The 26,210-nt window shown below is 40.2% G+C and overlaps 1 long non-coding RNA gene across 1 annotated transcript in view; it reads left to right on the forward strand.

The window, feature by feature from the left end:
* LOC126299220 (uncharacterized) overlaps positions 1-25,992 on the forward strand; it is a 126,463-nt gene extending 100,471 nt beyond the window's left edge. The window contains exons 3-5 of the long non-coding RNA XR_007552746.1: positions 23,562-23,638; positions 25,386-25,486; positions 25,716-25,992. This is a non-coding gene — a long non-coding RNA (uncharacterized LOC126299220). The remainder of the gene's footprint in view (positions 1-23,561; positions 23,639-25,385; positions 25,487-25,715) is intronic.
* The last annotated feature ends 218 nt before the right edge of the window (positions 25,993-26,210 follow it).

Here is a 26,210-nt window from a genome sequence, read left to right on the forward strand (position 1 = left end):
GTGAGACTAATTAATGTGAATGTGCCACGCAGGTGTCCAAGAATTTTAAATAGGAACCACTTCGCGAGAGACGTCATTGTGTCTCGATGCACTATTGGCAGTATTCTCAGAGTTAGTATCAGTATTTGTGACTAATTCTTAACAAACGTTATATTTCTCATGTAAAGACTTCAAGGCTAAGAAGTGAGAGAATGTGGTGTGTATGCTAAAGAGAAAAATCACTTCCTTGATTCTTCTTCTCCGAGTAGTACTGACAGTTGGTACCTGAAACTCGCCGCCCCCATCAAGTGCCGAAGAGTAACTCAGTCGGGCGGAGGGAGATGTATATGTTTGCCAGGCACCTTCTTAACTGATTCATGCGGTCGATACAGGCTGTCAACAAGTTGTCAACTGGGGTGAACTGAAACAGCATAGATGAAGGGCCGTTAACTCCCGAGCGTAACGTCAAATGAATCTCCAGAAAGTGCGTTATGAATGAGTGACGGGGTATTTAGATGTATATGCATACGAAAATGTTATTGGCACTGCAGTACGAAAAAAAAAAGTTGAGAATATGTTGGCCTTTCCGATAATTATTGACAGGCATTAAAGAGTTTGGTTTGTACCTGTTATGTTTCATTACCATTTTATATACTTTATTACTACTATCACAACAAATAGCTTAATGCTGATCCTAGTGTGTCTACTCCATTATTGGTAAAGTGATATTAAGAGAATTTAAAACATTGAACAGTCTATGATTATTGTCGCTTATCCACGTAGTGCTCTACCTATCAGCTTGTCGTACCCCCTGCTGACTGCGGCAACACGTGAATCACAGCATTCTCTTAAGCAGATTAAAAAAAAAAAATATTTTGCATCACCCCGGTTCCCAGAACTCCTGAAGATACACGTTGACTGTAGATTTTGTATTAGAGACACAGTTCCTTTTACTGTTCAGAGATGTTCACCAAACCCGTCCAATGATGTAAACAACCATGAATGAGCAGCGCCTATTAGACGGAGAGAGTCCGACAGCCGATCAGTTCCAGTCATTCCACCACGAAAGAGGTACACGGCTCGTGGTGTCTGTAGTTCAACCACGCCTAGACGGTCAATACCGCGGTTCGATCGCGTCCGTATTGTTACTTTGTTTCAGGAAGGGCTCTCAACAAGGAAAGTGTCCAGGCGTCTCGGAGTGAACCAAAGCCATGTTGTTCGGGCATGGAGGAGATACAGAGAGACAGGAACTGTCGATGCCATGCCCCGCTCAGGTCGTCCAAGTGGTACTACTGCAGTGGGTAACCGCTACCTACGGTTTATGGCTCGGAGGAACCTGACAGCAACGCCACCATGTTGAATAATGCTTCTCGTGCAGACACAGGACGTCGTGTTACGACTCAAACTGTGCGCAATAGGCTGCACGATGGGCAACTTCACTACGACCGTGGCGAGGTCCACCTTTGCAACTACGACACCATGCAGCGCGGTGCAGATGGGACCAACAAAATGCGGAATGGTCGCTCAGAATTGGCATCATGTTCTCTTCACCGATGAGTGTCGCATATGACTTTAACCAGACAATCATCGGAGATGTGTTTAGTGGCAACCCCGTCAGGCTGAACGCCTTTGACACGCTGTCCAGCGAGTGCAGCAAGGTGGAGGTTCCCTGCTGTTTTGGGGTGGCATTGTGTGGGGCCGACGTACGCCGCTGGTGGTCATGGAAGGCGCCGCAACGGCTGTACGATACGTGAACGCCATCCTCCGACTGATAGTGCAACTATATCGGCAGCATATTGCCGAGGCATTCGTCTTCATAGGCGACAATTCGAGCCACCATCGTGCACATCTTGTGAATAACTTCCTTCAGGATAACGACATCGCTCGACTAGAGTGGCCAGCATGTTTTCCAGACATGAACCCTATCGCACAAGAATGAGATAGATTGAAAAGGGTTGTCTATGGACGAAATTATCCTCCAACCACACTGAGGTATCTACGCCGAATCGCCGAACCGCCGTAAGAGAACAGATGGATTGGACAATAGATACGCCGATGAGAGAAGGTGCCCGATTATCAGGTACTTCATTTCATCCCCAGCAAACAGCTCGTGCTGAATAATTATTCCACCAACAGCCAGGACGTTTCCCTGTTGGCAGATGGAATGTATCGCCTCATATTTTCAGGGTAATCGTGCATTGTACGCAATTGTATCGCGCCTCAAATCTCCAGTTGGCCGTTTTCTATGCTTGGAGGTTCCATCAACGGTGTTAATTCTGTGCGCTGTGACGAGAGATGGACAGGGATACACGTGTGGGGTGTTATTTTCTATACCACAGAGAATGCGGTTCGGATCATATAGATGCTGACCAGTTTTTATTGTCCAGCAGTCAACTTTTAGGCAGTGCCAATGTCAGGCATGACGAAATCCTAGCCATGTGACCTGCTCAGGTACTGCATTCGCCATGGCGACATCAGAGCTCTCCTTCCATTTCAGTAACTCTCTATAACTCAGTTGCTCATGAATATTTTATTTAAAAGATACGTCAACTGTCTACTATATTTTCACGTTGATTAACGGCTAGACACAACTTTCATTGATTTCTCAGGACATTATCAGTTGTACAGCTATGGAGACTTCGGCACATCTCGGACCACTGGCTTCGGACCTCGAGTTCCTGCCTTCGCTACCCAGTGAGGGTAATTTAGCTACTATCGATTGAGTTATTTATGCCGCCATTTCCAACCGATATAATATATATAGTAGGTTAAAACTAAAACAGAATTTAATTTAAAAAAGTCACTGTCATAAGAAGAGATATCACCAGTAAATCAAAAAGTGTTGGCAATGTTGTACTCTCCAGGTCTTGAAGCGTAGGCGTCGAGGTGTGAATTCAATGCTAAGGGCTGTGCAAAATTGACGATTATCTGCGCCTCTATCTGTCAGACATGAATTTTGCAGCGAATAACTCTGTTTCTTCTCCTTGTTGGCGTTTAATATTGAAAAGTTCAAATGTATACACGACTGCTTCAAGAAAGTTGCTGTAGTCCAGCACCAACGATATTCCGTCATAGGACATTTCGAAAGTTATTCCCTCATAGTTGAGATCGGGAGAAAAAGTGTTTCACATGTTGCCAGCTTTCCGTCATCGTTGAGAGGATGAACGCAGCGACCGCAGGGTTGATATACTTCCTATTAATTTGTTTCTTGAGCTCACCTGAAAACTATACTCGGGGATGTTGTGTTTTTGATTTCCGATGAAAATAAACAAATGTTACTTTCTCAGAAATAAAACAGTGCGTTCGTTCTGTGGTTATGTCCTTTCTTCTGTTTTCTTTCTCTCTCGCATTCAGACGAGAACCAGCTTCAAATGTAAGGAAGTTGCGGCGTTACCTGGTACGGTTTAGGCGAGGTCCACTCGACGCCTCGAAAAGGATTTTTGTACAACGATAGACGAAAATATCCTCTTGTACTCTGTTTACATTCATCCCCGTGTGTTACGGGATCGTATGGAAGAGTAATACGCTCGCGCACTGAGATTATGCGTATAGTTTTATGTTGGCTTGAAATCATTTCCGTTCTAGATCGAGCATTTGCTGATGTGGACAAGAACGGGGGAGAAAATTAGCTGTATACTTGTTCGAGGAATCATGTCAGCATTCATATGGAGTGATTTACGGGCACTGCGGAGACCCACGATGAATATGATCGTGCGGGAATAAGAACCTCGCTCCTCCTGAATTCTAGTCCATTATCGTTATGATAATGTCGACAACGGTTTCACTCACTCTAAACAGCTTGTTACATTTCAGAGACAGAGGGAACAGTACAGGTTCACTCCGTTAGGAAACAGGAAGCCTAAATTACACCGCTATGACTTTGTTGATGCTCAAGTAACTACGCTGAGAAAAATCCATATAATCCGGAAAACAAATTCAGCGATGTTCGCCATATGGTTGTCATCGGCATTCGAAGCAAGACTCATTATTTACATTCCAGAAGCTACTCAGTTGTTATCGTGGGGTAGACTAGCCCTCGCTCAGTCCTGCCGTGAAGGAAACGTCGCTGCTTTTGGCGGAAATAGAACCCAGATCCCCTGGGAGGCGGTCAGACGTGAAAATCAGTATCTACAGTTTTAACTTTAAAAGAATTTAGGGGTGTGATTTTCACAAACTTGCGCATGAAGTAAAACAAAAAGTCTATAGTAGTTTCAGTTGTGTTGCAAATTTGAAAGTATCCAGATGTGCAGATTCCACATCACAAGTAATGACAGATGCCAGAAATCACTTTCTCGACAGTTGCATATTTACTGCTGGTAAAGTTTCAGTGTGTGTATAGACTACATAGCATACAATGTTTCAATATGACGATATCATATCACTCCCTTTCTGGTGCGAGCCTCTCGGTTTCCCGCCACTTCGTTGGCTTACGTGTTAGTTTCACTGCTTCTATTTACCAAACATCTTCTCATTTGACCTCACAAGACTGCATGGAGTCCGTGTCATGTCTTCCTAACCACAGAATAATGTGAAGTGGTCACCAGGAATCGAGCTCGCGACCATTTTGTCCGTATCCAGTAACGCTAACTATTGGACCACTCCGGCAGCCCGATATTTAGAGATGTCTGAGGCTGTTCGCAGACCATTTACATAGAAGTCAAGTCTCTACAAAATTGTTACGAACTGCAGGATAACTGGAAGATGATTATTACTTTTTGCAACGACTGGTAGCTGGCTTTCAACATAAATTAATCTAACGTAATTTGTGAAAATAGGCGCAAAGTTTGATTAGACTATCGACCATTTATCACTGGAATCAGCCATAACCGTCGTGTATGCAGGAATATCCGTCCGAAGCGATTTCAGACGGAATAATCGCTAAACTCTAGCGGCGGGGAAATCTGATGAGAGAACCAGATTTAGTTAAAGAAGGGTAATTAACCCCTGAAAGAGGCAGTTTATAAAACCCTAGATTGTCCTATTCTCGAGTTATGTTCGTCAGTCTGAGACTCTTACCAAGCTACGGAAGAGAAAGAGAGAGAGAGAGAGAGAGAGAGAGAGAGTCATCGTGAAATCGGTTCACAGTAATGTCGAACTCCTATTGGAGATGCTGAAATAAATGCATTGTTCGTCGTGGGGAGCGTGCTATAATATGTCTCAATAAACACCTAACTGTCTCTAAATTATCAGGAGGATAGTAATCAGAAGATGGTACATGTACAGAGCGGGCACCACAATAAATTTTCCCGTACACCATCCACGAGACAGAAAGAAAAAGGGGGACGAGGTACGATTCGGGTGTACCAGTACCCTGTGTTAAATGCCGTGACGTATTGCTGCTTGCGAAGCTCAGTTGTAGATGCAGACTGAGATTCCTGTAAGGATGGTGATGTCATGCGTATAAAATATACTCGGAAGTGCCAGAAAAGTCACCTACTCGAAACCATTGTATGACAAAATTTACTGTACATTAAGTGGCTGTGTTTCCTGGGCTCTAATTCGCCAGCTGTCCTTTACATTTTAGTACTGAATTTATTTAATACCTCTTCTTCTTTAACTCCATGAACGTAATTACATCCAAATCTACGAAAAAACTCGGGGATACACTATTAAAAACCTGACCATTTTTTTAAATTGTTAAGTCAAACCGTGACTAAACAATTCAGGCTGCATGATATAGAACCTCCTGGATGTGGTAATAGACATTGTGAAGGACAAAGTACTGAGGTAAAAAAAAAGAAAAGCCTCTCCCATCTTAAGAAGTCAAGTTTTTTACGATGTAATACACAAGTGATGGTGCAATCTGTCACTGTTCATTTGCTTTTACTTGATCTGGTGAAGAGTTCATTCGAAACAGAAACTCTCCTCTGGAGTACAATGGCTGAAGGATTGACATTGACCCCCTTAGACTTTGATTCAAGTCATTTGGAGAAACTACGGAATTCCCAAATCAGAATTAGTAGATAAGATTGTGATCTCTCGCCTCCACGACTGAGAATCCAGTCTACTAAATTTCGTTCGCTTAACTCTCGTCACTGTAAGTTCTTCGAGAGTGAGTTCCGCGGCAATATTTAGCGAGTGTCAAGCCAGGCTGCTCGCGGAGACAAACCGGACGAATGGTTCCAAATACTCGTACAGCGAAAGTCGAAGGCCTGAGAAACGACGCGGTCGGAGTTTCCGTTCCAGTTGCGCGCCGCTGCTCGCGAGATACGTGTGCGCAGCATACTTATGGAGCAAGTCTTCGACATGATAAGTGTTGGACGACTTCAAAAATTCCCTCTCCCTTAATCGCCACAATAAGCGTGATAAATGACGTTCGGGCTGTGTTGCCGGAGTTGTGCCGAGGCCCGGGACCGGTGCAGATGGTAAGTTGCCTATCTCCCGAGCCCGTTCCGCCTAATAAATATTCATCCCGTGTTCGTTATTTTATTGCCCACGTATGTATGTGTACCGTGAATGCATATGTATTTTTGGCCTGAATATTGTTAACTAGTCTTTGCATTCGCGATCAGGCCCATTACTCACGGGAGCGGTGATGGCCGGCGCGAATAAATCCCGGCTCGTACAGTCGCCGCCGCAAGCGCTGCGCTCTCTAATTAAACTCATCAGCTCACACTTCGGGCCCCGCACAATAATGGCTATTATGTAAAATAATGCAAAATAATAAAAGATCCATTCCACATAACAGGCGCTCGCTCTGATTATTATTTAAACTGTAAAGCGACGAATGAGCTGCTCAGTGCGCTTCCCGTTTTTCGGGAGGCGGAAAGACCCTTCCACCTTTGAGACTGTTACTTTATAGCTGACTTGTTTGTAAAATTTCGACTGCGCCACTGCTGATTTTTTTTCTTGTGTCAGTTTCAATGACGTGTCCATTTAGTCGTTCACATACATCGAACGCAACAAACCGAAGGATCGCGGCGTCGAGTCCTGCTGTGACCATGGAGTTAGTCTACTTGTCTGATGTTCTGTGTAATTTTGTAACGCATCTGTGAGGAACGCCATTAACATAGTATCTACTGTGGTCTAAAGATAAATTTAAGCTTTCCCGTAAGAGAGGGAACTGTTTAAAAGTGTGTCTTTAAGTGTACTCTTTTACTGGGAGGTTACCTTGCATGTCTGTACTGCCAATTCCAAATGTTTCTATTACTGGTAAAAATGCAAAAGAAAATCATCACTGATGCTTATTTAAATAAAAGACGATGCCCGTACGAAGCCAGTATACATCCTAAATTTCGGTTGCATAACGGACTTAAACACACATCCAACGAATTTCGACAGTAATTAAGTCCTGCCTGAGCTAGAAGGAGGTCAAAATTATTCATTATTCTCTCTTCTTGTCCACCAATTTGCAATATTATGGTTGTAGACAGTGTGATAAATATAAAAAATCTTCCTGTTTATAGTGGTAGCAATCTCGCTGTCACGTTGAAAAAGTACACGTCCGACGGTATGCCAGATGAAACCCAGAACCTTCAAGTTCAACCTATTTTCGAATCTGTTTTATTAGAATTAAAATACGTATCCGCTAAGTATGATTTCAAATCTGATAGGTATGTAAATTAGGAGCAGCGGAAAAATACAAATGCAGATGTAGAAACAAAACGGGTCGTTTTATTTCAGAAAATAATAATCACTCTGTTGGGTGAGAACATGGCATGGTTGCCCGGCAGTTCTAGGCACTTCAGTCTGGAACCGCGCGACCGCTACGGTCGCAGGTTCGAATCCTGCCTCGGGCATGGATGTGTGTGATGTCCTTAGGTTTAAGTATTTCTAAGTTCTAGGGGACTGATGACCTCAACAATTAGGTCCCATAGTGCTCAGGACCATTTGAACCATTTTTTGAATAGAGGTCTACGATTTGTCTTGAATCCCGAACTAAATTCAATTTAAATTTCACGTTCTAGCAACACTGCACCCACCTTAATTACCTATATTTTAAGGATTCTAGACAAACAGTAAGTAAACAATAATCATAGAGTCTCACTGAATATTTTTCGGACTTTTCCTGAAGGCTGCATATAATTCGACAGAAGTTACGAGCCATTTAATAATTTACAACTCGAATAACCGAACGGGAGATTTGTGCTCGCTGCCATTTAAGGCAGCTGGTGAGATAAAAAAGAGAAAACATAAAGAAATGAAAAGAACAGAATGGGAAAAAAACTGCGAATGTTGTGAGCTTGCAGTTTTATTGTAAAAAATCAAATAATTTTTACCAAATCTACTGGTACAGCTTATTACGCTTTCAAGACTGGGAGGTGAGAGACCCAGATTGACTCTGCGCGACGGATTAACGACCGCTGGTGCGATGCACGTGCGGCCTCGTTGTGGATTTCGGGTGGTTTTCCACCCCCGTTTAGGCAAATGCTCCATCTCAGGGAACACGATACAAAAACAATTAAAATACGATCATACATATAACAAAGATTTCACGGTTCATAGAGCGATTCCGCACACGATTGTTGCATCTTAGGTTACATCAGGGCTTCCCAACACTGGCATTCGGCAGGAAGTGAGCAAGTGTTCCGCGCTAAAATATTAATAAAGTCGCGGTTTTTTTTATGTTCTCCGCTCAGAACTACTAATAACATGGCTTTTTTTGCATTCTGACGATACTAATTTATCGGATGTAAATTACATAACCGATCGCTGCTGGTGCCACAAAACGTCATTTGCGCGCGATTGCCAATAACATTAGGCGTTTTTTCCTGTTTATATGCTCTATGAAAATAGCTTATAGTGTCTTGCCGACTTTATATTGGTCCCTCCCTCTTATTAACAGTGGTCGTCGGAAGTTGGAAGTCGTCATTCTTGGAACAGCTTCCAACCTATGCGATCTACCAGTGTGGCTACATGCTGCCCGCCTGCTTGCCTACCTGCATGTTAAACAGATAGTTACAAAATAGATTTGAGATAGATAATTAATTTCTTATTGTACTTCAAAATTTTATTATGATTTCTGTGTTATTAGTTATGATTTAAAATCGAAATAATCACTGAACAAAATAAGTTTCTCATTTTTTTAAAATTTTATTAATTTTATTAACCTTGAAAATAAAGAAGGTGTAGTATCAAAGTGCAAAAATTCTCAAAGTGATCCGTCACAGGAAAATTGTGGGAATGGCTTTGGCGACAGAATGGCTGTCCGGCGACCAAGATAAAATAAAATAAATTTGACAGATAGTTTGAAAGGGTGACCCTGTGCTACGCGGTAAACGCTAGTAAAGAGCTAAAATGGTTTTTCCAATCACAAAAAGAAGGCTAAGAGTCTCTACTCCCACAACCAACTTGCTTCTTCTAGTTCAGTTAATATGATATACACGTCCTCTATACGTAATTGTTAACAGTACGTTAGTCGGTAACAAGATGCGCCAGTAAGCAGTCATTCTTGATTTTTGTGGTTTGCTTGAGGAAGGATACGTTGCTAAATTAATCTTAACCGAAAATTTACCAAGCCAGCTGATGCAGCTTCGAAACGAAGGAAATTTAATAAGGAGAGATTGAGTTCAAATCTCAGTGGAATTATCATTGTTCGGCTTACCCCCTGTTACTGTTCCAAGAATGAAATGTTGGGCCGGGAAGGGAGGGTTCCTTCTCGAGAGGTGTGAACGACTGTTTTCTCCATTTTTCTTTGTTTGATACGTACTTGAAAAATTCGATGAAACCAAATAACTTGAAATTCCCTTGACCACATTTGGCTTGTTGACGGCTCAGTATTTTATCTTCATCAATTATCTGAATTGGAGTTTGGCTTATGTCTATAATTGTACCAATGTTTATAAGAATTTAAAATCTAACAGTGAAGACAGTGAATGGCATAGTATCTGTACCAACAATTTTCATTGCGAATGGTTGCGATATCCTAAGTTTTATAATTAACTGCACGTAATTTCGTATAGGAAAAAGTAAATTTACAGCCTTCGTTAACTGTTCGACAAACATGGTGCATAAATTATCGAGATTTATTTCCTCCGTTTTCGAACTACCAAGGCAGGCTAAGAAAACTACAAAAACATAAGTTTTTTTTTAATTCCTGTCTCGTGTGCACGTTGTTCGGTTACCTGTCGATTTTTGTGGTACCATTAATAAGTGAGCTACTGTATATGCTGAATCGCGCAGTATTTATACGTGGTAAGCGGTCAACGATGTAATACCTGAAATTCAATTTATCCTGCTGCCGTAAATAAGATCCGTACGCCTTGCGAACCGCGCGGAATGCAATTATACTGAGTTATACGAGTAGGTCGGAGGCACTAACTTTCTCGGCAGAGACCCGGAACTGCGCATTAAAAGCGACAGTAGCCAGCCCTTAGTGAAATTACTGGTGCAGGTAACGCTGTGTAGGGACGAGCAGTATATACAACCTCGAGGGGGTCATGTCGAGTTCGCTAAAAGATTAGATTGTGGAACTATTCATACCAAACACTTTTTGTACAGATAAGTTTCCGGTCTTTCCACGTGCTCACACAGTCCCCTCCTCTTGTCACGTAAAGTTGAAGTACGCATATTCTGTCTCAGTGACTCTCAAGGCTGCACCTTTCCGTTAAGTTTCTACCCGGACAGGAAGTTCAAAGAATTCTTACTAAGGGAAGTTTTGAAAATAAAACCAACGAGATATACATAAGGTATTCTCATAAAGCCAGAAATCTTGGAAGAACTTCAATAGAAACAGAATCAAGTAAACTTGGAAGACGACTTGCCTGAGTAGCTAAACGCACAGCACCCTATTTATCCTGACTGGGGGATACGACAGGCCCGGATCGAATTCGGGAGATGGTTTGACGGCTGGTCGTAAAATACAAGGTTACTCAAATTCTTCGTGGAATGGCAATTGCAGTCTCCAAAAAACAACATAAACGGTAGAAATACAAATAGAAGCAGAACAAAGTAAACAGATTCACATACCTCCTTAGCGTAACAACTTTTGGGTGATAGGAAGGCTTTCAGTCACAGAATTAAAAAACAAAAGTAAGGGTCATATTATAGAATGGCGATTACCTATTATCAGTGGATGCAGTACTGTGACGCGGGAAAAGAAGAAAGACGCATAAATAAATGAATCGTTTTTGTCAAAATCAGCTAAACGTAATTAACAGCGTCCAGCCGTAGGCCCACACTCAAATACAAAATTAGCTATCGACGATGCTCAATCAGAATGTTTCGAAATGTTTAAGAATTTGCACACTGTAATCACAGATAATGTAAACATCGAAAATAAGAATGAAATTAATTTATAATGAAAGAGTAAATTTAGAAAGAAGTAGAAATTATCCTGCAATAATAATCTAACTCTTCAACTACGACAGAAAATTGTTAAAATTTCAGCTTTACCAGTCCTCGATTCAGGATCAGAAAAATTCACTGAAAAAGCAAAAAATCACATTGAGGTTTCTGAAATATGCCTGTAGTATGCAACTCATTACTGGATAATGCGCGATCCTTGAACCTAAATAATGCTGTTCTGTTCTAAATAAGCTGGAGTGGAGAAAGAATTCAGAGGACCACTTTAACCACAAAACCAATTAAAATAGTTGTCTTTGACAGATATTACACGCAACAAGTACCATTTATTAAAGCTGAAGCTAAGCTTGAAGGCAGTCATGGCGATGTCCGAAGACTCCTACGTGCTAGAACGTTAAGGAATAGATTTTGGGAAGATAGAGACATCTGTTTCACAGTTAAACAGACGCTTGAAGTACCGATCAAGACACAAGAAGAACAATCTAAGTGCTACGCTAGTAAGAGCGATGTTATTTCACATTCTTTACCGTGAACTATGGCATACTAAATATTTTCATCGTACTAGAAGATCTATTCACACCGCGATAAATATACTAACGATACGATACTTGATATCATACTGATTTCACAGAACCGGAATCCAGGAGCTTCCTGTTACTTATTTTATAGAATTTTGTAGACGGTGGTAACAAGTACTGCTAAGTAAATATCTTTGTGCTATTTTGTGTTGTATTTCGCTGCCATCGGACTTGATTTTAGAATCGTCTATAGAGAAGCTACCGATGTTTGCACTAACTTACCATTTTGTAGGAAGAGTGGTCAAATGGGGGTGAGACAGAAACTGCGACATCTAGTTTTAATTTGACGTTATATAACGAAAATATCATTGCACTAATGTTCAGGGCGTGTTGTCGTTATAGAGTTGCTTTGCTTGTGTTCAACATTCTTCTATATACTTGCAGGTTCGTACCGTCGGCTGTTCAAATCGATTTGTTAGTTTCATGTCCCACTGATCAGATTAGCAATAAACGTCATGATGAGGAAATGTATAATTCGCATAAAGTTAAACACATTTCGTTAAAAATGTATTAGTAGAAGTACCTACTTGGAAAATTTGATTTCTTATTTCTGTTCGAGAACCAATTTATATCGTGCTACTGAGAGAGACAAAGTACTTCTGCTATCTGAACGATGTTTAATTTCTCCGCGTATAATGCAAAAGAGCTTCGTAACTACCCATTATTGTAATTGTGAATCCTCAAGTTCGTCTTTTTAATTTCTAGCCGTAACAATGGGTGAATATATCTATCAACATAAATTAAAATAGTTGAACTAAGAAAAGAACTTGCATTAATTGGAAGTCAACAGAAGACGGTGTATAGGTTTCGGAACTGGTGATGTATTAAAACTTTAAAACTGGTTAATTACAGCTTATCATTCTTTTCAGTTGAAGCTGCCATTACTGACACGTTCAACATAAAAAACATGATTACATTTAAGGTTATAAATGGACTGCCACAGAATTTGTAACGCGGAAGAAATTTGCTCTTACATAAGGAAAACGTATATCATTCTGAGATGTTGCAACTGTATAATATCATTAAAGTCACATATAAATAATACCTGGCAATTTGCAGAAATATAAATTACTTTCAGCTGTAATTTAAATAGGATCTAGAACAGTGATAAAATTTTTGTTAACTGCAACTAATAGGAGTGTTCGGTTAACACGAGGATGGGTTCTGTCGTGGCCCATTAGCACAGGTACTAACTCACGACAGGGTCTTTGAGCCCTTGCCCTCTGCTAGAAAGCAAAATACTCCCGATACCAAACCACAAAGAGGCTAAACTGACAAGACAAATTCACATTTTCGTTTGTAATGAGTTACAGTAACAACTGAAGCTACAGTCACATTATCTGCAAAAACTGATTCAGGTTATCTTTCTTTCTATTCGTGCACGTTTCGGATTAGCAGTATTTTTCAGTATGGGAAAAGAAATGAATTAGAGTATTAGTTTTTGATTGTATGCTGAGAAAATATTTGAATCGTCGAATCGATTGCATCTATTGCTGCGGCTTAGAACTAAGTTTGCTATATAACTGCTGCATAGAAAACATGCGAGGTATTTCCGTTTTTCATGTGCAGTGTGAGCGTCGAAATTTAGGTAAGAAACCTCAGCAATAAGGAAGGTTCGCACTCAGTCAATAAGTATCGACGTGAGAGGCTCTTCCGTTGGGAAACAACTGGCAATCTCTCTGGAAGCAAGTATTCTTTATTAGCCACTCGTTTCGTGATTCTAATCCCAGTATATTCACAAATAAGACAATGGAGGAATTCCACGTTAGCACCTATTATGACAAAATTTAAGCTAGTACAGAATTCAAATTAGTCGCTTTTTGTATAAGAAAACCGCTCATTACAAACTGGGCTATAATAAGACTCTTTTCGACCGAAATCTTCTCATTCCGTTTTTTTTAAAGTTACAACATGTTTTCTGTGGTCTAGCATCAAATAGCTTTCATTTAAAAATTAAAATTTTCACTATTGCGTTTTGAAGAGCATTAGAACGTATTTTATAGATAAAGAAAAGCCTGGCGTTTTATTGGAGCTTTTTCTCCCATTCATGAAGTGGGGATAAGACCACTGAATCATATTAGTTATACAGGGTGTATGAAACAGAATCGACCGATTTAAAGAAAAGAAAAAAAAACATAACTATTATGTTATACGTGAGTGAACAAAGAATTGTTGGAAAGAGCAAACTCTGGAGTTTTACATGGTTCCCGCTAGGTAGCAACAGTATGTATCTGGAAGCTCGGGAATTTTTAAATCAAAGGGTTACCGAACGATGGATGAGTCGTACAGAACCAAATGATTCAACCTTACGTTACTGGCCCCCAAGGTCACCGGCCCTCTAGCGAGGGTTTATAAAAGACTCTGTTTTTGTGCCTCCGTTGCCAACAACAATGAATGAACTTGGACATCGCATAACAGCAACTGTGGAAGCTGTAACTGAAGACATGATCACTGCAATGTGGGAACAATTTGAATACCGCATTGGCATATACCGTGCATCTCAAAGGGAGAGATATTGAAAACCTATGAAAAGGTATGAAAAAAATCTTTTTGAGTTTCCCGTTCTTAAACAAATTCATTGTATATGTTTATTAGTTTCAGATATATAGACGTGCCAAATCGGATGATTCTTTTTGAAACACCCTGTAGTATAAAATTGTATATATGTAATGAACAGTTGAGGGGGAAACGAAAAACGAGCCTGTGGTATTCCTAGATGAGAAAGTAACATCTCATAAAGAACACAGTAAGTTTGAATCGACAGCTACGCTTGCCATCAAACTGGATAGAAAACGAGGATTAGAGTTGGATCACTAGATATTATCCGCGTAAGTAAGATACTCAGGTAAAATGATCCGACAACCATTTCACGCTTGCTCACGACTTCTGCACCCACGATCTACCATCGCTGATCCCTGTACAGCCGATTAAATACATTCATCCCCACAGGTACTTTTTACGTGATCCTGCGATGGAGAAACGAGTTTCTATAATGTTGAACACGTGTTCAAACTATTCTTATTTGTGGCAGAAATACGAGGACTTCGCCACCGATATTGTACTAGCAAAGTCAGTGTGAAGAGCGTAGCGTGTAGTGTGCTCGGAGGCAGCGAGAGCCGTCAGAGGCGTTGAGCGCGGGACTTTCGGGGCGGCGTGTAGGCATCAGCCATCCATCGTGGCCCGCCATCAGATAATAACAATAGCGGCCGGCCGGCGGTGCGCCTGCCTGCATTTCTCTAATATATTAAATTTCCAATCTGGCAGCCCAGCTCGCCTCACTAGCATTTTTTGGCGCTCTCGTAAATCCCGTCGTTCCGCTCTCGGGGCCTACATTCCTCGCTACACCGCAGCTACTGCTGGTCTTAGCGCCCAGCACCCGTGACATCTCGGGAAAACTCGCCGAACACTGACGCCACAGCGGTATATGCCAGGACGGAATGCTGAGTTACTTTCATTGGCTGGGAACAATCTGACACACCACCAAAGGCAAAATTAGAAACAAAGGTGGAAAGCTGTCTGGGGCTCTATTCTGAATCTCTTACTGACGAGACCCTAAGTGAGATATTTCAGCGCCGTACGACCAAACGCCAGCTATAGCGACAGTGTTTAAGGCAGAGTGATCATCACCACCATCATCATCTATCCATATTACTAAATTAAGGGGGGTAGGACGTCAAACGGGCCGACTTGGAGCAGGAGAAGCATCTCAGGATTTTTCATTTCCAGTGTCTATACTTTTACAAATAAATTCATAAAACTTTGTCAGCATCACCAGGAAGGATTCAGGACACAAAAAAAAAAGGTTCACATGGCTCTGAGCACAATGGGACTTAACTGCTGTGGTCATCAGTTCCTTAGAACTTAGAACTACTTAAACCTAACTAACCTAAGGGCATCACACACATTCATGCCCGAGGCAGGATTCGAACCTGCGACCGTAGCGGTCGTGCGGTTCCAGACTGTAGCGCCCAGAACCTCTCGGCCACTCCAACTGGTATTCAGGATTCACACCCATTGCAGTGGAAGTTCGAAAACATAACAAAATAAATTTTTTACGTGCGAAATTTCATCATTTTTTTCACTTACTAATGGCTGCATTTGTTGCTATAGGTACACTTTTCTTCATAAGTTAGAGGGATTCTTCGATGAATTTTGCACAGCAAACAAACCATACTTACAGTTGTATGAAACTCTAGAATTTATTTAATTTATGAAAAAACGAATGAGCTGTTATATTTTAAACTTCATGTTAAAAAAAATTTCTAGTTAATTACCTCATTTTTTACCACAGTTTTTAATAGATTTGTAAAATTCTAGAGTTTTATACACCTTTGAGTATGGTTTGTATGCTGTGCAAAATTCATCGAAGAATCTCTCTTACTTATGAAGAAAAGTGTACCTATAGCAACAAATGCTGCCATTAGTAAGTGAAAAAAATTATGAAATTTCACATGCAAAAAAAATTATTTTGTTATGTTTTCGAACTTTCACTGCTGTGAGTGTAAATCCTGAATCCTTCCGGGTCATGCTAACAAAGTTTATTGAATTTATTTGTAAAAGTATAGACAGTGGAAATTAAAATGTCCTGTGATGCCTCTCCTTCTCCAAGTCGGCCCATTTGACGTCCTACCCCCCCTTAAAGCCCCTGCCGCGTTTTTCTGTCTGCACATGAAGTCTGATCTCAGGAATTACTGTAGGAATTTTTATTCAGTTTTCACCAGCAGACAGACTGATTCATGAGGAAGGTTTATGTATACAATTTATTTCTGCTGTTCCAGAGAAGCCGTCCGGCAGTAGATACTTCGTGCGATGCCGGGGCAGGTCCAGTGCTGGATAAACGCGTTTTCAAGACTTTTCCATTCAGCTACATGCATCCACGTTGTTCCTGAGTTTTCCTGATTCCATCAACTCGCATTCTATTACGCCGTTCTCTCGGTGCTTTCATATCTGTTGGAATCCAGAAAAGAACTTATTTAATCTATCGAGTATCCATTCCTCTGGCTACATTTCATGTGTCCTGCAGACATAATTACGTGTTTCAATCCAGTCAGATCCTTCTTCCATCTGCTTATTCCCAATTTCTCCTGGTAATTCCCAGAAGGCACTTCTTGATTGCTCGTTGAGTAAAACCTCAGCTTTTGAATGGTTAGTTAGTTAGTTACATATTCCATAGATCATTTGAACGATTTTTTTATCGAAATACGTGTATATGATTAGCGTTAACATTAATGAACACATTATCATTTTATTTCTACTCATGCAACTACACTTCAAAATACTGGCTACCAATTTCTGAGTAGAAATTCCTCAATGGAATAGAAGGAGTTTTCCAGGAGAAATGATTTTAAATTAGATTTAAAACTTGCACATTATGTTATTGGGAAAATGATCAAAACACATTTGTTACTGTATGTTGAACTCCTGCCTGAGCTACTGAAAGCTTTAACAATGGATAATAAAGATAATTTTTCCCTCTAGTGTTGTAGGTATGTACATCACATCTGAAATTGTGCTGAATTTTTTAATGACGAATTTCACTAGCGAAAATGTGTATGGAAATTCCCAGCTCTTTGAAGAGTTATCTACATGACGTCTATCGATGAACACCACTTATTTTTGTTACTACTCACTTTTGTACAACCCCTACTTTCTTTCTAAGCGATGAGCTATCCCAGAAAGTTGTTGCACCCGACATTATTGAGTGGTAATATGCAAAATATGTCAGAAGGTTGATACGTTTGTTACCAACATTAGCAATTATACGAAGAACAAAGCCAGCTGAACTCAATCTTATGAGACTCTAAGTAGTATCCTCCTCCCAGTGCAAGTTTTCATCGATATGTATACCAAAAATTCTCGAGCATTCTATCCTCCTTACTGACTCCTGTTCAGGTGCTACACAAATTTTTTGTATAACTCCATTTGCTGTACAGAACTGAATGCACTGCATTTTTATTATTTTTTTTTTCAAAATTTACGGAGACATTGGTTTTTATGTTCATCATCCATTACTCACTACCTTAGGTCATCTCCGGTGATGAATACTATTTGTAAACTTTCCTTTCCAGTTACTCAGAAGGCTCTGTTTTGAAAACCCTGTTTCATTCCCCAAAAGCGCTTCAAGCTTCTGTTACTCTTTTGTTTATTTGTTTTGCTCTCCATCCAGTCGTTGCCTGCCTGAATAATTGAATATCTCAAACTACTTCTTTGACCTCATTGTTAATTTGAACTATTTTCTTTCGACTTCTTGATTATGTATTATTTTAATCTCATTGGAGTTTATTTTCAGGTTATTATTAAACATGAAATATTGACATCTGCCATCATGGCTCAATTTTATTGGCATTAGACGTAGACAGTTCAGCAGCAAAACGTCCTACTGCACTGCTAAGAATAGTTTTCGTGACGTTATATCTCTTGACCAGACTAATCTTTCAGTTATGAATTTCTCAGTATAGAGTGATCATAATCGTTCATATACCATCATACGATAATTTTGCCACTGGGTATGATTTACGATTGATGTATTTGACACAACAATCTGTGTCAAAATAACTATTCAATTGTTCCATTCAATTAAATATATATATTGTTATACACACACAGTTTTGCAATATTATTTCGTGGGATGTTATTGGCACATCTGTAGCGCTCATAGGGCATTATAATGTCTATTTTTTTCGGAGTTCGAAAAACGTTTTGTCTATCAACGATGCAATACTTGACAGAAAGGTTATTCACAAAGCTATGTCCTATTTCAACAAAGTCGTCCTCTTTTTTCGAAAGTCTGATACCAGGTATATAACTGCGAAAGGTGACATTCTTAGAAACAATGCACATGGATACGGGCACGGGCCAAAAATTGAAAAAAAATGAAAAAACGGGGAATAGTGACTAACATATCAAAGCAGAATTAATGAGAGAACAGGGAAGGGTAATTACGATTTAATGTTGCGTCGACGAGAAGGTCATTCATTAGTGACGGATCACAAGCTCGGATTGGTGAAAGATAGGGAAGGAAGTTGGTCGATCCTTTTTAAACGAATTATCCATGCGTTGCCTTTGAAATTCTGGGAAAGAACTAAAACCTTAAATGTTAATTTCCAGACAGAGATTCGAAACGCCTTCCTTCCAAACGTGAGTCCAGTGACTTACCACTGCGCCCCCTCGCTCTGTCGTGTCGAAAAAATACGAAAATAAAAACAAAAGTAATCTGAAACTCTATTCGTATTTAATGACACGGACTTTGTTACGAGACTCCCAGTACCAAAGTCCCTAAAATGGAATTTTTAATTTTGCACTGTGCGACTTGTGGCATAGTAGTTGCGACATCTAAATGTATTTGAGAATTCTTACCCTGTCCATCACAAATACGTAGTCGTAGGTTTCGCTAAAATGACTACACTTGTGCACCAAATCAGTTGCTGTGTCCTTCCCTTGATTCTTATCTGTGTGGTTATTATTCCGTCTCTGACGACTTCAGTGTCTTGGACGTTGGATTGTAGCCTTGCTTCTTCCGTGAAAGCCGCCCTGTGAAGTATTACATACAGTGCGAAATTCTGCGGGGATTGTTGTAGTATGACTGTTTCCAACTTCCCTACATGTAGAACGCAATGTAACGCAGTACATTTTAGTTTTCGTTTATTCAGTTTCTCTCATCGTTAAAAAAAATGGGCGTATGTTTCCGTAACCAAGAGGTAGCGCTTCCAGGAAAATCTCCCCTGTGGCTGCCAATTTTATGTCGTCTTTGTAATTTGTTTGAGTTATATGACTTGCTTCCTACCCTTCTGTGTAACCACACCTCTACCTCACACGCTGTTGCATGCGAATAATAGCTTAATTCGAATGGTCTCGGCTAATTTGTTCCTACACAAGCGTAATGTAACTTACAGTTTACTTTTCAGCAAGTACATAATATAACAAACTAATAACATCGATAACTTGTTCGTTAAAATCGTGACAACACATCCGATGTGAGGTACCACGGATCGAATCTCACATCCGCAGTATCTCTACCCACCACCAAAAGTGGTTACCTTTGACGGGCTAGTACCAGTTTCTAGATGTAACTAGAAAGACAGACTTTCTGGTTCGTAAAAGATATCACGACTGCTTTCTTCTCCATCCGAGCTTTCCACTTCTAACGACTTCAGAAGCGAACAGGCGGTAAACTATTCTCTTTGAGTTTCCGAAGATTAACTTTCCTCACCCTTCGTACATCGTCCTAAGTAACTTGCAAGTTTCCGAATGCACACGTAACATTTCTGATTATTTCATTCCTTTCGCTTTTTTCGTTTTGGAGATTAAAGAAACACTCGGCGTCCTACAAAATAAGGGTAACTCTATCATTGGTAGTGGGGGGCGGAACTGACTCCCGTGCAGTGCCGACTTTTTGCCTTTGCAACTTAAAGATCTATCCTTCTGTTCACCTCCCGCTTCTTCCTCTTCAGTTCTGTAATTTCAGTTAATGATATTCACAAACAACGCCAACGAACGGAATGCAGAAAAAGCACAGACTCATTCATCTTTAATGATCTTGTTTCGAAAGGCGACAGCCTAAAAATCGGAACCATTTGTCCGCTATGTTTCACAAGCTCATCAGTAAAGCATTAGCGCGGTAGGCCTCTTCTGTCTTTTCCAGCAGCTTTTTGCCACCGGAAAAATAATCCGTGTGGCTGCGGTGGAACGAACTCAGAAAAGGGAAAGTAGCAGATACCCCGGAACCTACGATAACTATTTCTTCCCTCAGCCTACTGCTTTGCAGTATCTGGACTTGGGGGCGATACAAACATGGTTACTCATATCACGTGCTCTCACGTCAGTCGCGACACTTTCTAAAAATCTTGACTTCCCAATGTTGGCGCGGAATCAGCCATCATAGAGAAACGTGACATTTTACATCTTTCAGCCATAATGATACAATGTAACACAAATAAAACGTTCTATCCTGCTATATTTACTGCGTGGGGCGCACTATGATAGCATATAGTGAACACCGTCACTACCCAGACAATTATCGCTGGAACATTGGACGCTGCAAAACGTCGTACATCATGCTACTAATACGATTAATAACGTGTAAATACACCGGTTGACGTTGCGACCATTGAAGGGTTCAGTGAGTACAATAAAATTCTGAGGCAGAGTTTTCAAATGGTTCAAATGGCTCTGAGCACTATGGGACTTAACATCTCAGGTCATCAGTTCCCTACAACTTAGAAGTACTTAATCCTAACTAACCTAAGGACATCACACTCATCCATGCCCGAAGAAGGATTCGAACCTGCGACCGTAGCAGTCGCGCGGTTCCAGACTGAAGCGCCTAGAACAGCATGGCCACCGCGGACGGCAGGCAGAGTTTTATTAGTCTGTGTTTCTTAACTATTTTCCCCTCATTACCATAATTATTGTTATTGTTCATAGTATAATTCTTGTTAATACTTTTCTTCGCGGGAATTTCTGCAGACACCTTCTAATTGGCGTTTTATACATTTCTACAAAATCAGTAAACAATTCGGTATGGCGCGCGGGGTAGCCGCGTGGTCTGGGGCGTCTCTTCACGGTCCCTCCGTCGGAGGTACGAGTCCTCCCTCGGGCATGGGTGTGTGTGTCGTCCTTAGCGTAAGTTAGTTTAAGTTAGATTAAGTAGTGTGTAAGCTTAGGGACCGATGACCTCAGCAGTTTGGTCCCATAAGACATTACCACAAATTTCCAAATCTCCAATTTCCTACTGTTGTGTATATCTTCGGAAATTATATTTGTTTTCTGTTTACATGTCTGTGCAACTAGCGGTACATATTCATCAGTTATCTGTCTCACGTCTCTTATGGATCTCAGTGTAGAGTGTTTATTAAAATTGCTGTGATCGCTCTGAAACATGGAACGGGAAGCGGACATCGGTATATACTTCTGTTTGTTGGCGGCGACATAATTTACATAAAAAATATGAAGAACATGCGAATAAAACTAGGGAGAAGAAAATGAAGAAATTTAAATCTCAGGCTTGGTGAAAGACTCAGTTAAATCCATAATAAAGCTTTCAGATTGAACATTGCCTTTACAAGGTGTGACAGCAGAGTGACACATTTCCGAGGCGCCTGTAGACGTCAAGGATATGACGGAAAGCCTACACTTGCCTTATATCTCACAACCGCCATTTGTAACCACACTTTGCTACTAATGGGTCGCTATTTACAACTGAAAATACACGTTTAAGTGGAATATTAATAATTGTTACTGTAGTCACCAATCATAGATAAAGATTTCTGTTGTAGCCTTTGCCGGCCGCGGTGGCCATGCGGTTCTAGGCGCTGTAGTCCGGAACCGCACGACTGCTACGGTCGCAGGTTCGAATCCTGCCTCGGGCATGTATGTGTGTGTTGTCCTTAGGTTAGTTAGGTTTAAGTAGTTCTAAGTTCTAGGGGACTGATGACCTCGCATGTTAAGTCCCATAGTGCTCAGAGCCATTTGAACCCATTTTTTTTTTTTTTTTTGGTACCCTTCAGTCCTAAGACAGTTTTGAGGCAGCTCTCCATGCTTCTCTATCTTGTGCAAGCCTGTTTGTCTGAAAATAGCTACTACAACATACATCGTTCTGAATCTACTTACTTTATTCGTCTCTTGGCTACGCTCTATGATTTTTACTCCCAACACTTCCTTCCGTTACTAAACTGATGATTGATTGATGCCTCAGTATGTTATCTATTAACCAATCCCTTCTTTCATTCACGTTGTGCCACAAATTACTTTTTTCCTTAATTAGATTCAGCATTTTTCTGTAGCACCACATTTTAGAAGCTACTGTTCGTTTCTTTTCTGTACTGTTCATTGTTAACGTTTTAACTCAGAACAAGGCTATACTCCAAACTAGTATCGTTAGAAAATCCTCCTAACAGTTAAATTTAAGTCCGACGTTAACAAATTTTTCTTTTACAGAAGCACTTTTCTTAGTATTGCCTATCTGCATTTTATGTCCTCCGTACTTCGACCATCATCAGTTGTTTTACTACCCAAACAACAAAACCTGTCAAATGTTTTTAGTGTCTTATTTCCTAATCCAACTCTATCAGCAGCACCTGATTTTATTTGGCTACATGCCAGTACCCCTATTTTACTTTTGTTGATGTTCATCTTATAGCCTGCTCTTCCAAGCACTTTGCCGTCTCTGACAGAATTTCAGTGTCATCGGCATACTCAGAGTTTTCATTTCTGCTCACTATACTTTAATTCCCTTTCCAAATTTATCCTTGGTTTCCTTTAGTCTTTGCTCACTGTACAGATTGAATATAATGGGGGATAGGGTACAACCTTGTCTCACACACTTCTCAACTATGCTACCGTTTCATGTTCGTCGAAACTTACAGCTGCAGTCTCGTTTCTGTTGGAATTGTAGATAAATGGCAGCAGCTCATGTTCTTGTGATTAGTGACGACTATTATCGGTCATGGGGCCCAGGGTTGGGCTCGGGGATATTCTCTACTCGGGATTGGATGTGTATTTTGTCGTCATCACCAACGCGCATGTCGCCGATTTAGCGTCAAATAAAAATAATTTGACCACGTGGTCGAACTCCCCAGCAGGGACAAATTCCATAACCACGTTAAACGTTTTTATATGTAACTTTTCGCTCCCTGAATTTTATCCTTACCACTTTAAGATATTCTGAGGGACAACTGAATATTTAGTTGCTCAAAATCTGGAATAAATTTTTCATCGTCGAGTTGACAGTTACAAGGGAATAACTGTTCCTCTTTTTTTCAGGTAGCAGAGATGACCCGGACGTGCGATTTGGTGACGGCGTAGCGACAATGTAGCGCCGAGATGCAAACGATCATCAGGTCAGTGGTGCGAAATCTGTGTGTGAACCGTTAGAGAAGACCGAGACACGGGTTCGCTGTGACCCTCCGACAGATCAGAATTTTCTCGGGATAGGGGACAGCCATGATGTCTCGTAGCGCCCGCATTTACAAATTTATTTATAACATGTATCTTCTATAAGATACCAGCTTTCCGAACTTGCACATATATTTTCATAGAAATTTTATCATAGAAATTATCGTCAGTTAAGACGTTGATTGCATTAACGAGATTACACTGCATTTTATTTAGTATTATCTCTACCCAGTTTCTTCAAGTACTGTTACTCAGTTCGCAAGAAATATTTCGTGAGAGCGGAAAAACCCTTTTTGTCGTTAAACAGCAACAAACCTAAGTATATAGAAAGTTTCGTGATAACCTAATCTCTCGGGAAATCTGTTTGGAGATTTCGTATACAATGTAAATCCGGCGTCATTCATCCGGGAAAACACCTGAGCTACAAGGGAAATTCTAAAAATATATTTTTGCTTGATTTCTAATCACTAGAAAATGTAGAGCACTTATACTTAGTGGAAAACCTACCCATCAAATTTGAACACGTTATGTTTTCCCCCATTACCGAGGAAGTATTTTCTTATTTCACAGCGTAACATACTCCTCGTAGTCGCAGCAACAGTTGATGTAATATGTTACCTTTCTATATCATAGTAACTAAATTAGACAAAACAAAACAAATTTTCGTGACTACCGCATTAACTGTAATGAATAATTTTTCACACAATCGCGCTGTATGGAACTGTCAGTTTTTATGCATCGTTATTCGCCAAGAAAACTGTCATTCTGACAGTTTCAGCATCCGTTGCCTTTCCTCATGGATGAATCAATTCCTACGAATTTATGTTTCCCAGATACAAATAATATCAGCTGGTAGCTGTGTGTTATATGACGAAATACGGGATCAACTACAAAACATGTAAGCTCCGTGAAATAAAATTAGGAAATTTCTATAGAAGCCGTGAATAAAAGTCTTCTCTTATAGCTCCCTGTGGTCTCAGTTTCAATCTATCTGATTGTAATCTGTTCTTGTTATCCTACCTTTCATGAACTCATGTAAACTTTTTTTCCTACCGTAACTATTGCTGCTTTAAACTGTTTACAATTACTTCTAAGTGTTTTACCTCATATTAAATAAAAGTCTTTTCATATTATCAGTGTCGTTACGTGAATGTAATGTAAAATATGTAGAATGCCTGGCTAGATGTAAGATGAATAAATCAATAATTTAAAGAAAACAACAACAAAAAATAATATTTTTTTAAAACAAAGAATTGTTTTGTTAAGTTTACGGACTTTTCTTTGACTAAACAATGAACGAAAACAATGTAGTACTAGACTTCGTAAAAGTTTAAAGCCTGTCGAAAAAATAGGATTTCATATAGGACGTTCTGTTCGCAAAATAATAAGAAGGGAAATTATTTCATTTCGTTCATTGCACAGTCCTCCAATTAATGAGATACTTGCAATGAAAGATTATATGTGAACAAAATGTTCTGTGCATCGTTGCAATTTTGAGACATAAAATTTTATAAGGCTTTTCAGGGAGTTTTATTTACCGCCTTAGACTCCACGGTACAGCTCCTAACATCGCATGGAAGACACGCTGACAATTTGGGAGCGATGACAGGTCGAACCTTCTTGTACGTTAAGATAAACTGGTAGTCTGTTGTGTAGCGATGGATGAGGCTGTTTAGATTTGCTTTGCTGCAGGTGACGGCGGAAATGCGGAGGGGGCGAAGTTTTTCCCTGAAGCTACAGCAACTGCGTCAAATGTTCTGTCCGGATTGGGGTCCTAACACATGCTTCGAATGGTGAGTTGCCTGTGATGTACCATTCCATACCCTTACTTGAAGAATAACTTAGTACTGATGATAAGATCACACTGTCCTGTTTGTTATGAATGGCCAACGTGCAAATATGCACTGCTTCTGACGGATCACACAGTTTATCGCGTTAGGGAGAACACAGCTTTCATATGGCAATGTTTGTAACAGTCGCACATGATACTAGCAGTTTTTACTTATGATGTTTATGTTTCAGTCAGCACGGAGAGAAATGAAGTAGCTTGCTACGTACGAAGATGACAAATTATATTTCACGTAGAGCGGCCTCATCCCGATGGAACAAGAATGCTGCGGCAAGATATCTGCTGGACGTGAAGAATGAATTACCTATTTCGGCATACTGTAATTTTTTGCTGTTCATCGTATATCTAACCAAAAATACGTAATTTGATAACTGTAAATAGAAATTTCCTACAAAACAGACTTGTATTTCATGTCACAGTAGAAAATAAATTTTTTCAGTGTAGTATAAATTAATTCTATGTATTTATAGCAAATAGAAGGGAAACACCCATCATATTAAAATACATACAACAATTTTCCCACTATCCGGACTAATGCAGACCCGAAACTGCCCCAATACCGAAAAATTCGGATAATCCAAAATACACATGTTTCACGGAAACTGTAATTTACTGTATTCGCTAAACATGCTACATGCCACAGGTGAATGCCCAGTTCATTACATTTA

This window comes from Schistocerca gregaria, chromosome X (genome assembly GCF_023897955.1).
Source record: "Schistocerca gregaria isolate iqSchGreg1 chromosome X, iqSchGreg1.2, whole genome shotgun sequence".
Lineage (NCBI taxonomy): Eukaryota > Metazoa > Arthropoda > Insecta > Orthoptera > Acrididae > Schistocerca > Schistocerca gregaria.